This window comes from Muntiacus reevesi, chromosome 7 (genome assembly GCF_963930625.1).
Source record: "Muntiacus reevesi chromosome 7, mMunRee1.1, whole genome shotgun sequence".
NCBI lineage: Eukaryota > Metazoa > Chordata > Mammalia > Artiodactyla > Cervidae > Muntiacus > Muntiacus reevesi.
This window is the reverse complement of record NC_089255.1, coordinates 71,936,502-71,955,767: the sequence shown is the minus strand read 5'-3', so window position 1 is coordinate 71,955,767 and position 19,266 is coordinate 71,936,502.

The window sequence follows — 19,266 nt, the reverse complement described above, 5'->3', positions numbered from 1 at the left end:
CTGGGATTTCAGCATGAAGTCCCACTCCTATGGAGAAGGTACGCTCCGGTGGTATAGGCAGCAGCTGGACCACAGAATCACGCAGCACTCCTCCCTGATGTTCCGCTAAGAGGCTGGCCTGGGTGTCTCCATTCCCAAACTTTCCACAGCTCTTTACCTGTCATCTCTCTTGCTTGCCTATGCTCCTAGCAGATTAGACACTGCATTCCTTCTCTGTTCACCCATTTCAGATATTTATTAAGAAAGCTGGTGATTGTTGGCTCAGTCTGGGTCTGTGTTTCAGCCAAGCCTTTTAACGTTCACCTCTCCTTTCTATTATGCCTGCTGGGCCATGTCCACATCTTGCTGTCAACCTTCACTGCACCTGGACTGCAAGGACCCTCCCAGTCACTGTGGAAACCACCACACGTAGAACCTGTGTTGTCCTCAGTACCATTCTACAGCTTTTGTATTTCGGGCAGGCCCTCTATTACATGCCCTCAGACATCATCGCATTTTCACATCCTAGGATCCTTCAGGTTTGGGAGTTATTATGATCCCCATTTTGCATACAAGAAAATGCAAACTTTAAGAGATTAAAAAATCTTCAGGGTCATACATCTCAGAAATGATGTACCCAGAATTTAAACTCACACAGCTCAGTTCTGGATTCCAAATTCTTTGAGCCATGTTATCCTGTCTGCTCTGAGACACCTTCCAGCTCTCATTGCTCCCCTTGGATTCTTCCTTCCATTTCTGTTTCCTTTTTCTATGTTTGCCTTCAGTCTCTTTTCTATTAACTCTTTCCTAATTTAAAATCTGCTCAGCTGTCTCTAACCTGGAGGGACAGTCCTAAGTTAAGCAAACAAACAAACAAAAACACACAACACGTGTTTCTATTCATTCAGGACAACTTTCAGTGAGGCACTGAGGCCTGCCAGCTATCAGCCTACTTCTCTCCCTTCATGCCAACTCACAGAAAAGCAGCCCATGTCTATTTAAAAAAAAAAATCACATCTTTCTTCCTCTCAAACCTTGAATAGAGTTTGCATTACTCTCACTCCATTAGAATTGTGTCTTTTCGTCTCCTAGGGTGTTCACACTGCCAAATAGAATGGCTTTTTTCTGAGCCCTCATTCCATATTCTCTTAATGTTCTCTTGGTTCTGTGGACCTCAGAGTCATTTGGAATATTTCAGGATAGGTTGACTCTCTAAATAGAACAGTGGTTCTCAACTGGGTAGAGGCCAGGGGAGGGAAATACTGTCCCCAGGGGACATTTTGAAGTGCCCACAGTTAATTTTTTTGATGGACGTGTTGAGGAGGAAAACTACTGGCCTCTAGTGGGTAGAGGCCAGGGATGCTGCTACCTGTCTTTGTAAGTCACAGACAGCCCCTCGTAACAAAGGGTTATCCAGCTCAAAAGTGAACAGTGCTAAGGTTGAGAAATCTTTAGACTGAGCAAAAGGGAAAGATGATTTTTGAAATTTTCTGTGGTTCAAACTCCAGGTAGATCCACCTGGTTTAAACTGTCATAATTGGGTTATAGAAATGTTTATTCAACTTTTATTTTCTACTTTGGCATCTGGCACAGACAAAGGGATAAATGCAGCAGACAGCTCGTCATAGCCAAGCTCTGGGTGTGTGTCAGTCTATGACAGCAGGTGCTATCTACCAGCTGCAAACTCCTAAGAGGTTTGCAACCTGGATGCCTTTCAGAACTTACCCATGTGCCGTGATAGTCAGGTCAGCAGCAGTGTTCCTATTAGTGGTGCTCAAAATTCGGCTTCATGAAATTAATAACAGAGTATTTTCCACAGAGTCTTGATCTCCCTATTTTTCCTCATTTCTGACTTGATTTGAAAGAGCTTCTATTTTCTGGTCATCACCGGTCAAGCACAGAGAGATTTTAGAAGGAAGTGATTACAAACTTAAAAACAAGATTGTGCTACATTATGGAATATCTGAAAAATACTCAATTAAGTACAGAAAGCTTAATTCCTGAGACAAAAATTGCAAATGTCCTATACATTTGTAGATTTCCAGCAAGCATTTGTTGAATAAGCTACCATCTTTCTATTCTGACTCCATAGATTGTAACGATCGAATCCCTACCTTGAACTCCATGATCCTCTTCAGTTCCAGGACCTGTTTAGTTAGATCACAGTCTGGCTCCAACTGACCTTCAAGTTTTATTTCTCAATAATTTTGCCTATGAACCTCTGCTGTATTTAAAGCAGTGTAGTTAAAGTTTCAAAAACACTCTGTTCCCACAAGTCTCTCTAAAGTACAAGACTTCTACAATAGGAAGAAAAAACTCATCTGAAAATGTAGATTCTATGCAATGAAGCCCAATTTTCATAGCAATATTGTAGTATTAAATTTTTAGAATAAGAAAATTATTTTTATAAAATGGAAATTTTATAAAATGGAAATAAAAGAGAACAAAATTGAGTTTTGTTCAAGAAAAAAACACAGCATAAAAAATAGACTCCTATCTAGAGATCTGATGCTAGAACATGTGAAGTTTTGCCTCTTAAGCCAGTAGAAAAAGCTTGCCAAAACATCAAAATATGTTAACCACCCTTTTCTTTACCTACTGCATAGACTTCGAACAAATCCTGCTGCACACAAAGCATTAACAATGTCTGTTTTTGTTATAACATCACCAACAATTAGAAGCTAATACTACAAAGTTGATTTATATGTGTCATATTTAATACTAAATATGCTTCAAAACAATATCGTACTTATAAAAAAGTCCCAAGGACATGAGGTCTTTTTTTGCCTGGTGTGGAAACTCCTTATTCTCCTAAAATCTTATTGTCTTACCTGGTTTATCATTCTTAATTTCTCATTGCTATTGTTTCTCTGCTTTCCTCTGAAATCCTCTCCCTTTCATGAAGCTCATTTCATTTCAGCTGTGGTGAAGTGGTATACTAAAGTTGTTAAGAGCATTTGGGCTTTAGAATCAGACATTTCTGGATCTTAGTTCACATGTTGACATTTACTAGTTGATACTTGAGGCCTCTCATCTTCAGGCAGGATGGTTGCTGCTTCTTCAAGCATTGTATCCACAGACCTGATCTAAAGGAAAGGAAAGATCCAGAATGAAAGTCCTTCTAGCAAGGTGCTATCTGAAAGAGATACACTCTCCAGGGATTCTTGGTATATCTGATTGGCTAGAGGAAATTGAGGGATTAAGAAAGAAGGAGGTTGTAATAATGCTCATCCTTCACTCTGCCTTGTGGGAGTTCCACAAATACCGAAGGCTTGACACAGCATCTTTATTCATTTGCTCAATTTCAGTGTATTGTCATGTATTTAAACTTGTATATTCTTGGTGAGGAGACTGTATGGGCTATATTATCTAATTATACCGAAATCTCACAGAAAAGATGTAACTTAAAATGATTTTGCAAGAAAACTATGATATGAAGACACTATTACTAATAAAAGAAGCTACAAGGTCATTATCACACACATTTTGAGACTAAAATGATCACAATCCAAACAGATCAGACTAGAAATCAGGCAAAAAATATTGAAATTGTGCAAAAGACTTAAGGGTAAATTTCGTCACTGTGATTTGTATGAAAAACATTCAGAATTTAAAACATAACCACCAAACATGTAGAATATGAAAACAAACTCTGTAACTATATATAATGTTTTAATAGCAAGACAGAATTTTGTCTCAAAACAATTGGTAGCAGTAGAATTGAAAATACTTGATCAGGTCCTATAAATATTTAGAAAAAATAGCCCATAAGATTTACTCAAAGATGGAATAAATAGTGTGAGTGAATGTGACTGTGTAAGAACAAAGTCAAGGACTTGGGCCTGAATGATTAGAAGAAAGCTGTTTCATTTCTGAGACTGGAAACACTAGGGGAGAGGCAGGTTTGAGATGAGTAAAGAGTTCACTTGAGGAAATGTTAGGTTTGAAGAGCCCTGATAGAATAGAGTGAAGGGAAAATGTCAAGTAAGCAGTTTTATATATTTGAGAGTAAAGTTCAGGGTAGAAATTGTGCTTGAGATATACATTTGAGAATCATTATCAAAGTGGTACTATTAAAACTCATGGGACTGAATTAAATAATTGAAAATATTTCTAAAAAAAGAGATGTATAAAGCCAAGACCTACCACACACAAATGCTTAGAAGTCTGATGGGTAAGTATTAAGAAAGGTAACTCACAGAACAGGATGTGATATGAAAGGGCAAAGAGAATGGTATTCTGGAGGCCAAATAAAAAAGATTACCCACTATATCTATTAATAGTTGGCTGATAGACTGAAGAAGATGAAGGCAGAGAAGTCATATTGAAACTGATGTAGAATCTTTGTGGGGCATAGAATCTTTTTGATGAAAACCTGCTGAGAGTTGATTTAAGAAATACTGGGAGGAGATGAAGTCAAGAAGTTAACTCTAGAATTCTGCTATATTAGGAGTCACAGAAATGTATAGTAGCTGGGGTAGAGTGAGGGGTCAAGGCATTTTTCTATTAATGTGGGGTATATTGCTGTTTTTCAGTCGCTAAGCCATGTCTAACTTTTTGTGACCCCATGAACTACAGAATATTTCTATAACTTTGGGAATGATCCAGCAGAGAGGTACAAATTGTAATGCAGGTAAAAAGTAACAACTGTGGAAAAATATGAATTTGAGTGAGTGATTGGGAGAGGGTCATGATATTATGCTTTATAAAAGAAGGAAAGGTATAGTGCATGCAGATATGTTTGTTGATTTGACAGTTTAAGCGTGTTGACATTTTCTTTTAGTTGTCTTTATCAGTGAAAAAACAAGGAATTTAAACCAACTGAGCTTGAAATAGATAGCAATATGTCCAGGAAAGGAGAGAACACATGAAATCATCTATAAGGAGAATGTGTGAATGAATAGACAAAGGAATTTAGGAAGATATTTAGGTAACACTACAGGCTTGTCAGTAATTTATCTTGGTTGTGTGATTTCTCCTGTCATGGTCCCCTACTCTATTGCAAGTGTGGACTAAGACTTGTGTTTAACTAAGTATGACAGCTATTATATGATGGTCAGCAGGAGAAATAACAGAATGGAGAGGATACAAGAGGATGATTAGAAAGACATACCACATAATATAAATTGGGCAGAGAAAGAAGTGAAAGAGAAATAGGGTTCATGAATGAAAGTGTAATAAGATTTGTGAGGATGTAGAAGAGTATTTTGAGAAATGTTTTAAAACTTGATTATAAAGGCTGTTTAGTGGGTCATAGTCATCATTGTTAACAATAAACACAAATGAATGGGATAGAATTAAATACAAAATACCAGGTAGCATCACAAGTAATAAGTGCAAATATTATTTCACAAAATATTTGTTTTAATTATATACATGTATATAGCGGATTGGCCAAAAAGTTAGTTCAGGTTTCCCATAACATCCTAATGGAAAACTCTGAATGAATTTTTGGCCAACCCAATACATATACATATGCTAGATTTCAATGTAAATAAATAAATAAATAAATAAATTTTAAATCTGCTTCCTTATCAAAGCTCTTTGTAATCTTATTTAAGGGCTGTGCTTGGTAAAGACCTGGGACATCAGCCTCATTTGTTACTACAAATGCAGTTTCGTTGCTGCAGTTTATAACTCTTCTGTTTTGGAAACAAAAGCAATCAGCCTTTCAACTCTATTAGGCTGCAAATTATGGGATTCGTATTCAATTTAGATTTCAGGCAAGGACAGAGAACAGCTCTCTTAGCAGTGCCCTATTTCTTTCCATGGTTTTTTGACTGGTGAGGTTTGGTTTAAGTTCATATTTCCCTATCAAGACATTATTGCTGAAAATGACAAGAAATAATCACCATACACCAAAAAAAAAAAAAAAAAAAAGAAATCTGGATTTCCTGCCATTTTTCCTGACATTGCAGCCTTAATAGGAACAAAGCCTGTGGTTCAAGTTACATCAGGTGAAAAATTGGCCAAATATTCCCTCACCACATTATAAAGGTAACCAATTCCCCATGACAATATGTATGTCATCCTTCTCAAGGTCCTTATAAATCAGTTCTATATTGTAGCATCATACTTCCCCTTACTAAATTCTACTAAAGGCAGGGATAATAATCAGTCCAGTGCAGCAGAGAATACAAATAATGGCTGTTTAAACAAATGGGAATTTATCTAATTTTTCATGTAACAGAATAGCCCAGGACTGTTAAAGCAACTCCTCCTTGCTACCAATATCCCCAAATCTATCTTTCCACTTAGTTATATTTGGTCAAGTGTCTGTTTTCTACAGCTTTATGCCTATTCTTCTTGACTCTTTTCTGAACTGCTGGCAATGGAACTCTGCAATCCATGTTTCCCAGACTATTCTGGCAGCTGTCTTCTTGTTACATTTTGCCAAAAAGGAGTCACTGATGGGAGATTTTTAAAGTAGGAGGAAGGAAGAACAAGGTTTATTCTGGCTCTGAAAGTGTCAGCAGTTGCTCTAGTAGCTGGTGGTTTTAAGAGTATTGGAGACCAGATGGCCATGCATTTACTCCAGCAGGCCAATACTTTTTGGTTTTCCAGCTCTGGCAAGGCACCCTTTGGAAGTTCTAGTCCCTGCATGCTATTGGCTCCACTGCAGACATGATAGTGGTTTTCTGATTTGGGTGTGACATCTTCTTTTCCTGCTGCTCCTCTAGTCCTTTTCATACTTTTTAACTCTTTTCCTCTATCCAGTTCTTTTGGCTTGAAGTATGTAGTTTTCTGTTTTATTTTCCTGAGACAATCACAATTACTTGATCTCAGGCAAAGAATTATTAAAAATAAGAAACGGAATGGTCTTGAACAAAATGTTGAAAGAATTACCTGTGGAAAATAAAATACTGATAGCCCATGATATGGTTAATTTTCATAATTACTTAAAATATAATCTGTTTGAGTTGGAGAAAGAATGTATTTTGAAGACAGGGCATGGGAAACCAGCTGAGCTCTTGAAGATCCTCTGAAGCAGGTGTCTTGCAGGAAGATGTTCATTCTCCCCTAGACCCACCCCACTATTCCTTATTACTTCTAGACCCATAATACAGGAAGTTCTAGAAGGAAACTTAAAAACTTTAACTAGGATAGAATTGAGTTTGAGCTAAACAATATAAAAAGTTGTATAACAACAGAAACTTTAAAACTATATTGAAAAGGATTATCAGTTCGTAGGGTTCATGGAGATCATCTGTTAAACGGAATTTGCTTGGAGTCCATCTCATAGTGGGTCCAATGGGTCTAACCATCATGTGGTTATTTCCTCAGTGGCTAAATACAAGATTGTGATAAACACACGTAGCAAATGGCAAAATTAACACATTCGTCCGGAACTTCCCCTTCTTTTCAGCGTGTAAACCAGAGCCAAGGCTTTGTATGTGGGAGTACTACAGAGATTAGTGCTCTCATCCAAGACTTGAAAGTTACAGGGGTGATGACTCCTGCTGTGTTCTCATTCAACTGCCCTGTTTGGCAAGTGGATTCTAGAGAATACCTATGGAGTATCATAAATTCAAGTAGGTGTAACTTCATTTACAACTGCCATTCCAGATGTGGTATATTTATTGAAGCAAATTAAATAGCCCTTGACAACTGATATGCATATTGATCATATTGTTTTTTCCTTCATATAAACAACAAGGACCAGCAGAAACAATTTCTTTCACCTGGTGGGGAGAGGGTCCTCTCAACCCTACTCTTCTCAGTTGTAACAGAGAGTAGAGAACCTTGATCCTTTTGACATCCCATAGATCATTTATTATATTGACTGGACCTGAGGAGCAGTGCAAGATAGAAATCCCAGAAGCCTAAATAAGATAAATGTGTCCAGAGGGTGGGGTATAACACCATGAAAATTCAGGGGTCTCTTTCTTTAGAAACTTTTCTAAGATTTTAGATGTCTGGGATGTGTTGGAATATTCCTTCCAAAGTGAAAGGTAAGAGAGAGGCGCGGTCATCTCTGAATTTTAAAAGCAGTATATATCAGTGTGACTGTGTTCTTCTCACTCATTAACTTAGCAACTGACGTTTGAGTGAGTCCTGGAGCAACGCAAGATCTACAGAAGGCCAGGCTGCAATGCAAGCTACTCTATCACTGAGGTCTTATACCAGCTGGTATAAGGATGCTGAAGTATGTGGCAATCGGGGATGTTGCTGGCTCCTGTTTCTTACTAGGCCAAGTAAAGATTTAGATACTGATTATGATGTACCATATGGTCACACAATCCAAGTTACCCAACATGAACCAAATGATGTCTAATCCACCAAACCATAATGAAGTATGAGGACATCAACACTGTTATTAAGTGGAGGTGGTATGTACTAGACCAATGTATGGTACTTTTTAATTCCATAACCAAAATGTGACAAATTCAGGAAACAAAGGGTAAATGTGGAAGAGGTTCCTTCTGTTACTACTTTTAATAACCTACTCCCCAAAGTGTTGCTTCCTGTCCCTAAAAATGTAAACTCTTCTTATTCAGAGCTATTAGTTCCTAACAGAGTGTATGCTAGTTCGTATTAAGTGCTTTAAAGGCTCTCAATTGACCCCTACAACAGCGCAGTGAGTAAGAAGTCCCCTCCTTACTATTGTTGGTTTGGTAATCAGCCAGAGGTCACCCAGGTGATAGTAGGTTCTGGGACATGAACTTAGATTCTTCTATTTCCAAAGCCTGTGCTCTTTCCCACTGCATAATTTTAGCCTCAAAGATAACTGCAAAATGCTGCCCCTCATCCTTAGTGTGATGGAAACCATGTCTTGTTGGTAATAAGCTCATTTGCTTTGGTTACTATTACTGTGGGATAGCCACCCTAAAACAACGATAGATTTTAATTTGGTCATGCATCAGTAATTTAGGCAGGGCTCAGTGGGAATAGGGGCTTCCCTGGTGGCTCAGATGGTAAAGCATCTGTCTCCAATGCTGGAGACCTGGGTTCAATCCCTGGGTTGGGATGATCCCCTGGAGGAGGAAATGACAAGCCACTCCAGTACTCCTGCCTGGAAAATCCCATGGACAGAGGAGCCTGGTAGGCTACAGTCCATGGGGTCGCAAAGAGTCGGACACGACTGAGCGACTTTACTTACTTACTTACAGTGGGAATAGGTCCACTCTACTAATGGCAGTTTGAAGCTGGAGGGTTAGAATCATCTGAAGCCTTGTTCACTCACATGTCTGGTAGGTAATGCTATCACCTTGGACCTTCACAGGGGCCAAAGTCATAACACCTCTGCAAAACATCACTATGGGTCCTGGGTTACCTTATAATGTGATGACTTGTTCCCAAAGATGAACATAGTAAAGAAGAGAGAGGCAGATGGAAGTTGTATGGCCTTTGATGACTCAACCTCAGGAGACATACAGAATTATAGTCAGCCCTCTGTATCCTTGAGTTTTGCATGTATGTATTCAACCAATCATGGATCATATTTGAGAAAAATTCCAGAAAATTTCAAAAAGTAGAACTTGAATTTACCTCATGCTGTTAACTATTTACATATCATTTATATCATATTAAATGTTGTAAGTAATCTAGAGGTGCTTTAAAGTATACAGGAGTATGTGTGTAGGTTATATGCAAATACTGTGCCATTTTTATATTAAGGGGCTTGTGCATCCACAGCGTTTGATATCCAGGGGGTCCTGGAACCAATCCCCTGAAGATACCGAGGGATGACTGTGCTGCTACATTCTATTTATCTCACAAAATCTGGCCCAATTTCAAGAGGAAAGGAAACTGGGTGGGAAACCTCTGGGTGGGAGAGTACCAAGTTTCTAAAGCGTGTGAAACCTGAAATATTTCGATGGTCAGTTTTGAAAAATAGAATATGCCACATCATTGCTAAGGCTAATTGAAAAGAACTAAAGTTCATTGGGATATGCAGAGTCAGACTATGGTGGTCTTAAACCCATGGATGGGATCCAAGGTGAATTCAGCTATAGGAAGCTAAGAGGACGAGTCAATTGCTTATAACTTGGAGAGGAGCTTAGACTTTTATATATTTAACTATAAGAAATCACGTCCAAGCTCACCACCCACTCTCCCTACCATAAAAAATAGCCCACTCTAATCAATTTATCGTGTCAACTGAGCAGTCTGCCCAACATCTCCAAGTATAGCAATAAATCTTTACTGCCTTCTGTGAGTGGGACAATATCAAGTGTCATGAGACTAATTTTTAAGAGGAAATAGCAGCATCTTGTTCCCACTCATGGTTTTATAAATGAAGTGGTTATTAATTACCAACTCATTTTATAGAGGCAGAAAATTAAGAAGAAAATATATGAAGAAGTCATGTTACATAGAGAAGGTAAAAGCAAGTCTTACTTTGTGTCCTTATTTTCTCCCAGAAATTGAAGAAGAAATGTAACAGATTGATATATGACATGCTACATGAACCCTGACACGCTAAAGAAGGAACAGAGATGGGGCAGCCATACAAACTGGTGAATGACACTCAGGAATTACCTGAATTATTCCTTGACTTGGAGATGCCAAGTTTCCCTGGCTCTCACTAGCCCATTGACTCTTGGCAACCTGCCCCAGACACTCCTTGAAGCCTGTTCCATCACCACCCTGAGTGTCATGGGTGAGCCCAGGAATGAGGGTGGGAGAGGAAGATGGCTGATGTATTTATAGATGGTTCTCTCATTGTCTACCTCCTTCCTATGAAAATACTCGTTTCTACACCAACATCATTATCTACCTACCCTTCCCAAACAGCAAGACTTCTCATAGGGCCTGTGCTGTGTGATAAGTGAAGCACAAGAGGGTAAATCTCTGTCAACCACCCCATCATATGCAATCACTCTACCTCTCACCAGAACTCCAGGAAACAAATTCCTTGGTTTCCCCCTCCATTAGCCTGGCACATATCAAGAGGCTGGACTAGAAATTGATGGCAGACATAAGTGCCTCCAGACTATTTTTCCCTTGGCCCCTCACAGGCATCACTCATCTTTTCTGTTAAGCTCATCTAAGTGGGATTCCCAGTATGGGCTCAGTAGTGGGCATCTATTATAAATATTCCATTTGCAACTCTTTGAAGTCTTTGCAGTGTTCCCTAAAGGTCATGCTGGGTCATGGTTGGTGATGAGATTTGGTGAGTCAGGCGGGACTCACGGCCTGGAAGAAGAGTCTTAACTGTGGGCTCAAAGATTACTCTGGGGGGAAAAAAGGTTGGAAACAAGGACAAGGCGGAGATGGGACTGCTGAAGAATGAAACTGAAGCCTGATCAAATTAGTAAGAACCAGTCACTGAATAATAATTTCCATTTCCCATCAGACCCACTGACTTTCATCATTGAAGAGCTAGATAGGGATAGAAGTAGAATTATTAAGTATGAGAGTTAAACATAAATTTTATTGTATCTCTTCTTGATTTAAGTCTTTTGGTAGTTCCCCATTGTCTTCTGAATAAAAGCATAAATTCCTAAGCATGGCATATAAGGACCTCCCTAATAAATTTCTTGTCTAACTTTTTAGCTTCATCTCCTGTACTAGTCATTTAGGGCTGCCATAATAAAGTACCATAGTTTGGGTTGATTAAATAAAATAAATTTATTTTTTTAATGATTCTGGAAGCCAGAAGGCCAAGGTCAAGGCCAAGTCATGATTCATTCTTCTTGAGGCCTTTCTGCTCGGCTTATAGATGGCCTTTTTCTCCTTGTGCCTTCACAGATTTTTTCTCTCTGTGTATCTGTACTAATTTCCTTTTATGATAGGGACAGTAGCCACATTGAATTAGGGCTCACCATAATGACCTCATTTAACCTTAATTACCTTCCGAATTCTTTGTGCACATATTGTTACTGTGTTGGAAAGCTTAATAAGTCTACTGCATGCTAAATTGCTTCAGTCATGTCCAAATCTTTGCAACCCTATGGACTGTAGCTTGCCATGTTCCTCTGTTCATGGGATTTCACAGGCAAGAATTCTGGACTGGGTTGCCATTCTTCTCCAGGAGATCTTCCCAAGCCGGAGATCCAACCCATGTCTCTTTGTGTCTCCTGCATTGGCAGGTGGGTTCTTTACCATTAGCACCACCTGGAAAGCCTCAATAAATCTACTAAGCTCAACTTTTTCAAAAACTTCCACTGCAGCTCTGTTCTTCAGGTTATATTCTCATAGAACCTCTGTAAAGTTCTATCATGTTGTCTATCACTTGAAATTGTACTAAGCTATTATCTTTCCTCCCAACCCATAGAGGTAACAAAGGTGTGTTTGAGGTCTTCCTGTGTATAGTAGATACCCCACAACTTTTTAAAGAGTAAATGAAAGTCTATTACTACTTTCTGTACAATAGCTGGGAGACAATGATTAAATTAAGGAGAGTGGCCATGAGCATTATTTTAATCTCCATTTTTTTTCTTTGTCCAGGGCTAGGGTAAGTGCTACAAGGAATAGAGGTAAAATGTTGCCATTAAATGCAGAGTCTGGTGACTGAGAGTATGATAGGGTCCAAGCATCATGGAGGCAGGAGCAGCATGAGCTCAGAGTATGTAAATCTGGGTCCTCATAGTGGATCTACTCCCCAGCTCTGCTTACTTTGTGCCTGCAGGTAAATTTCTTCCCTAAACTTTGTTTCCTCATAATATAAATAGTATTAATATTACCTATCTTCAGTTCATGTTGTGGGAATTCAATGAGATACTCTACACAAATATGTAAAGTAATCATTATTTAGCCTTTGAAAATGTTTTGATGAAATAAGCTCTAATGACATGAAAACATTCTAATATTCAATGTGAAGACAATAAAATTGTTAAATATTTTATAGGAACTTAGTTATTAACATTAAACACGTGTATACACAAATACAGACATTTAGAAAAAAAGAGCAAATATTTCCTTATGTTTGTTGATTCTTACAATGAGTAGATATCATGATGGAATTAGGAGTGTAAGTACTCTGTTTGTTGGGAGAGTGAAAGATAAAAGGAGGAGGAAGCAGTATGGGGCAGAAATAGCCTTTAGACCTCTATGCAGATATGATACCTGTGACGTGGGAGACGAGAAAGACCTCTTCACAAAGCAGATTTGACTGTCTCTGCCAACCCAAAAGGGAGTTCCAGAGCAAAGATTGACCTTTAGAGAGGTTCCATGTTAGGCAGAATTAGCTAAGGAATTAGTATCTCCACCATGCTCCACTATTGGCTGCAAAGAGCATGGCCTAAGCTGCAAAACTGAGGAGGCTCTCCAAGGTGTTAGGGGTTGGAGGCTGGCAGCTAACTGTGTTCCTTGCAGCTGCATTGAGGGGTCTTTCTTGAAGGGAGATTCAAGTGACTGATCTTCATACCTGCTACACCAATTACTCTGATCTGTTTTTCAAGTACAGTTTTATTACTATAATAATTATGCTGTACATTAGATCCCAGGTGGTTCTTGGTTCATAACTGGAAATTTGCAGTCTTTGACCAACATATCTCCTTTCGCTCCAACCCCCAGCCCCTGATAAGCACCATCCTCTATTTCTATGAATTGGCCTATTTTAGATTCCTTATATAAGTGTTACCATACAGTATTTGTCTTTCATTTAGCAAAATATCCTCAAGGTCTGCCTGTGTTAATTGCAAATGGCAGGATGTCCTTCTTTCTCATGGCTGAATTCCATTGCATATATGCAGTTACTCCTGGGTATCTGTGGAGGATTGGTTCCAGGACCTGCTGCAAATACCAAAATCCACAGATGCTGAAGTCCTATAGTCAGTCTTCTATATCCCCTGTTCTGTCTCCGTGGATTCAACCAAACTTTGACCATATTTGTTGAAAAAAATCTGGATATAAATGGATCCACACGGTTCAAACTCATGTTATTCAAGGACCAACTTTATATATCTCATATTATATACCACATCAGGTGTATTATACTACAGATGAATCTTTATCCATTCACGTGTATTAATTTTTAAGAAAAGAAAGGGCTATTTCCATTTCTTTCCTCATCGTATTTTCAAAATTCCTTATACTTTATCATTCATTCTTTAATCAGAAATATATTTTAAATTATGCACAGAGCAGGAAAAAACACCCTCTAAACATCTGTTCGAAGTAATAAGATAACCTGTAGTGCTAGAACAGCAGTAGTTTTAATAACATTGTATGTAATAGATAATATTTTATTAATTGTATTTTATATACCAGTCAGTATATTAAGTGCTTAATCTGTATTTTCCTATTTAGTTCTTGAAACTGTATTATTTTTCTCATTTCATCTGTCCATAGCTGGATGGACAATAATATATATATATACACACACATATATATATATACACATACATACATACATATATATATATGGAGAGAGGGAGAGAGAGAGAGTCAGGTTATATAACCTGACTCGGGTTAGGTTAGAGAAGAACTGTTTTGGATCAACCATGCTGTGTGTACTCAGTCGCTCAGTCATATACAACAACTCTTTAAGCCCATGGACAGTAGCCTGCCAGGCTCCTCTGTCCATGGAATTTTGCAGGCAAGAACACTGGAATAGGGTGCCATTTCCTACTCCAGGATATCTTCTTGACCCAGGGATCAAACCCACATTTGATCCTGTGTCTCCTGCATTGGCAAGCAGATTCTTTACCACTAGCATCACATGGGAAGCCGTGTTGGATGGGCATGGGGCAGCTACAGAGTCTGCAGGAAGGCTGGTGGATGGGGTAGGGACCTGGTTCCCCAGAATTGGAAGAAGGTAGCCAGCTCAGATGTTGTCTAAGGCTCCTGGATTCTCTAGGCTGCTTCTGCTGTGCATTTAGCATCATCCATTTCTCATCTCTCCTTTCATGTCTGCATTCCTCCCTCCAGAGGCAAAGCCTCAGCAGGAAGAAATGTTGGCCACATACTGGAGTCTTAACCAACAGGATAGGAGGTTGAGGTTGAGAGGATGCCCGACCTCTTTGGCCTCCATGGTGGGAAGTGGATGATTCAATCTGCCATTCAAGTGGCAGATTCCTCAGAAGGAAGAAAAGAAACTTTGTGTGATGCCAGCTGGAAAAAAAGGAAACAAGGGAGGGAGAGAGAAAGAGAAAGAATATAAGATGAGAGAATAGAAAAAAGAAGTGGAGGAAAAAAATAGAAAAAGTTCCCCCATTCCTATATTATAGGTGAGGTTACAGAAGTTAAATATAATAATCCTACAGAGGATAAGTAGAAGAGCCAAGATTTAACACCAGGCAGCCCGATTTCAAATTTTGTGCTTTTAATCATGCTCCTGTTCTTGCACCCCAGACTCTGACAAGCCAGAAACAAAGAAGTGAATGCACAAAATACAAATTCCTGCTCTCTTAAGGTCACCTTACCTCTGAGACACTGGAGCATTCCAGACTGAGTTCATAACTGCATACTAGTTTGATCTGAGCACTATCTCTGCTTCTTCCAGAAAGTTTGTACTCATTGAGAAAACAAAGACTCCTATACACTTGATGCAAGCCAGAAAGAAAAAAAAAAAAAAGGCTGATCCTAACTGCAGACTGGGCTATTTTAAAATAAAGCAAACATGCCGAGAAGCAACTTATCTTAGGTCTAGCTCACCGCCCTTCTTTCTGTCCCCTGTTTTCTGGAGCAAAAGCCAGCTGGGACTGTTGTTTTAATACCTCAACTATGGTTCTTGTGTAAGCTACACACACACACAAAAAGGCTTTTTTTCCTTTAAAGAGTAAGACTTACTTTGGGATTTTATTTTTCACATTGTTACAGTAATCTAGCTTCCTGAAGTGTTTAAACTAAATGCTCAATTTTCTGAAATGAGATCTGCCACTTGGGTAGTGACTTGTAAGCTTTACAAAAATATTCTTTGTCTCTTTCACTTATTCAGTGTATTGCTTCCTATAGATTTTTCATTAAGGATTTCTATTTGTCACTTTCTATCTCTCAGTGTCCTGGACATTTATCTCATAAAGAGACTGATGCTGGCCATTTGAATTTCTCACTCATTCCTAAAAGACACTTTTATAATATCTATTCCACATAGATCACATTTTGCTCACCACCACAAGGTTCCAGAAAGAACAGAATTGTTCCTGCGGTGCTCAAACCTTAGATGGCAACTAAAATGGGGGTCGAACAATCATCCAGGAATTGGGGAGATGAATACCTCGGAAGGATGAACATTATAACGTGGTAGAAAGTGTTCCTACTTTGAGTTCAGGAGTGTTGGGTCTCATGCCCAGCACCATAATCTATTGCGTTGGCCAAAAAGCTCATCAGGTTTTTCAGGAACCAGCTGAGCCACAAGGGAAACCCAAGAATACTGGAGTGGGTAGTCTATCCCTTCTCCAAAATATCTTCCTGACCTAGGGTCTTTTGCATTGTGGACAGATTCTTAACCAACTGAGCTATCAGAGAAGTCCTTTTCAATAATATCTTATGGAAAAACTTGAACAAACATTTTGGCCAATTCAATATAAACTATGTGACCTCAGGCAAGTGATGTATTCTATCTGAGCCTTGATTTCCTTGTAAGTGAGAATACTAAATCGTACTTCTCTGGATGGATGTAAAGTTCACGCTGGATAATGTGCATGGATGAACTTGGAACTGGCCAATGAAATATAAATGATGCTATTTTTGTTGCTGTGGACAGTCTGGAAATAGTCTTGGAAGCTGGAAGAGTAAATTTCAAGGCTTCCTGCCTTTCAAAAAATACCAAATTTTCTTTTGACAGACCTGAAAGAGACCTCCCCATGGCAGAGGCCTACCACAAACATTCAAGGGCAGGGGGCCTTCTTTGCTGTCAGACAGCAGGGTGCTCCCCAGCTGTTTCCTGGACAACACACCAATGCACCTTGACCAAAGCAGAACAATAGGCTGCTCTGCCCACACTGGGGCAGTAATCGTTAGCTCACGTCATTTCTGGGAGCACTGCCGTGCCAAGTGAAAGCTGAGGAGGAGATGGCTGCTTAACAATTTATGTTCTTGAGACTCCCCTGGTGGCCCAGTGGTTAAGACTTTGCCTTCCAATTCAGGGGCTACAAGTTCAATCCCTGGTCAGGGAGCTAAGATCCACATCCCTTGTGCCAAAAAAACCAAAACGTAAAATAGAAACAATATGGTAACAAATTCAATAGAGACTTTAAAAACTGTCCACATCAAAATAACCTTTAAAAAAAACCTTTAAAGAAATTTATGTTCTTACTTTCTGCTCTTTACTTCATATCCTTTATCACAAATTATAATCATGCTTATTTTGTAAAAAAAAAAATGTTTAGTGCTGATCTCTATTTGTACATTATAAGTTCATTGAAACCATGGAAGAGGTCTATTTTTATTAACAGCACTTTTGTTCTCAGTACCACACCAAGTATCTATCATAAAGTAGTCATTTAAGAATTTAGTGAATAAGTTTTTGGATAATAAAGCATTCTTGGGAATTTAGTAATCATATGTGGTACCACAGTGACTGTTATCTTGTATAGGAATATTTTAGCATCCTGTAAGAGTGGAATCACAGGAGAGGGAGTTAAGGATTGATATGCATACACAGTTCCGTGGAAATGTATTTTTTCCATTTCCTATTTAGTCAGTTATTTGAGTAGCTAATATTGACTGAGATAATGTATAAAAAATATATTTTATTTTTCCGTTTTAAATCTCCTTTTTAATTTCTAAAGGATAATACAGCAGTGAAGTATTAAAGCTTTGCTTCTTTCTTCAGCGGTCCTTTGGGAACACTGTACCATCAGAGCCCAGAATCTCAGGGACACCATTGCATAAATAGGTGAATGACATTCATCTCTGTAGTGAAGAAAGACACCAGCAGAGAAACAGCTGGGAGCCATTTTTGAGGCATGCATAAACATTTCCCAACTCACTTCCCTTTTTCCATATTCAGACAATTCATGCAGCTAATGACAAACATAAATTTTGGAGAGCTGTTTTCTGCAAGACATTTCCAGAGACTATCTATAATTTACCTCATCAGGCAAGAAGTATGAATTTTCTTTTATTTTTAGTTGTTAAGAACAAAAAAATGCTTTCTTAAATTCACTCTGGCATTGATTGGGAAGAAAAATGAATTTTAGTAGCTCTGAGATCCATTCTCCCCCAACCATCCGTATTAAAAACCCATCAGAAATTCAGAATTATGGTTGTTGTAGGAATTGGATTAATCATACAATCATGGCACAATGCTTTGCAGGCCTCCAGCAAGCCCAATAACTAATGGTTTACAGCTGTCATGGCACTCCAGTGGGGGCTAATAAGAAAAGCTCTAGGATGTCTATTAAAGCAACTGGAATGCAAAGTAAGAAAACCAAGTTGAGTATTCTGTCAGAGCGAAGGATCTGATTTAGTAGAAAAGCTTGAGTTTCCATGCCACTCAACCAAGGTATGTACTGCAAGAAGGCATTACATAAATAATGCCCAAACACAGTTTGGGCTTCTGTGAAAATGCAGATGGATGTGAGGAGAAGGGAGGGCAACATGTCAGGAAGGATTCACCAACTCAGTAGACGTAAGTTTGAGAAAAGTCCAGGAAATATTGAAGGACAGGGAAGCCTGGAGTGCTGCATTTCATAGGGTTGCAAAGAGTTGGATGTGACTTAGTGACTGAACAATAATACAGATAATAGCTCTGCCTATTTGGAGATAAGCATGCTTATTTTTTAAATGCTATGAGGATTTTTCATGCCTTTGAAATAATTTTCCATGTATGGATAAAGCTGACGCTATACATTCACATGCCTATCAAGCACAAGGAGTGTGCCTGCTACTATGTTAGACTTTGAAGACCAAAGTTTGGTCTTTGGTCTTAGAAGCTCAGAGGATAATGAAAGAGAATGTAAACAAACATTACAGCATTTGAAAGACTAAACCAAGTGCTTCATAGAGGGAAGAGGCATGTCTTCATCTCTATATATCTTTAGCTCTTAGTCCACTCTGGCACGTATATTCAGTTCTTCACAAACACTGAAATTGCTGAGAACTGAGATGTGATTATAGAGCTTTATAATATAGGAGTTCAACTTTCCAGAGGAAGTGATATTTGAACAGATTTGTTAATGGCACAGGCTAGGCAGGCAAAAAAAGAGACCATGAACATTCTCGGCAGTGGAAAAAGTGTGTCCAAGAGAGTAGAGTGATTGAGAGTGTGATAATTTCCTAGAATTGAAAAAACAGTATTTGGTAATGTCTACAGGACAAGATGAGTGGTGAGGAATGATCAGATGTGGGGCTGGACAGGGTACAGGGATTAGACCTTGGAGAATGTCATGGTAATGAGCTTGAATTTTAATCTTGAGGTAATGAAAAACCATCGAAGCATTTTAAGCAGGAAAG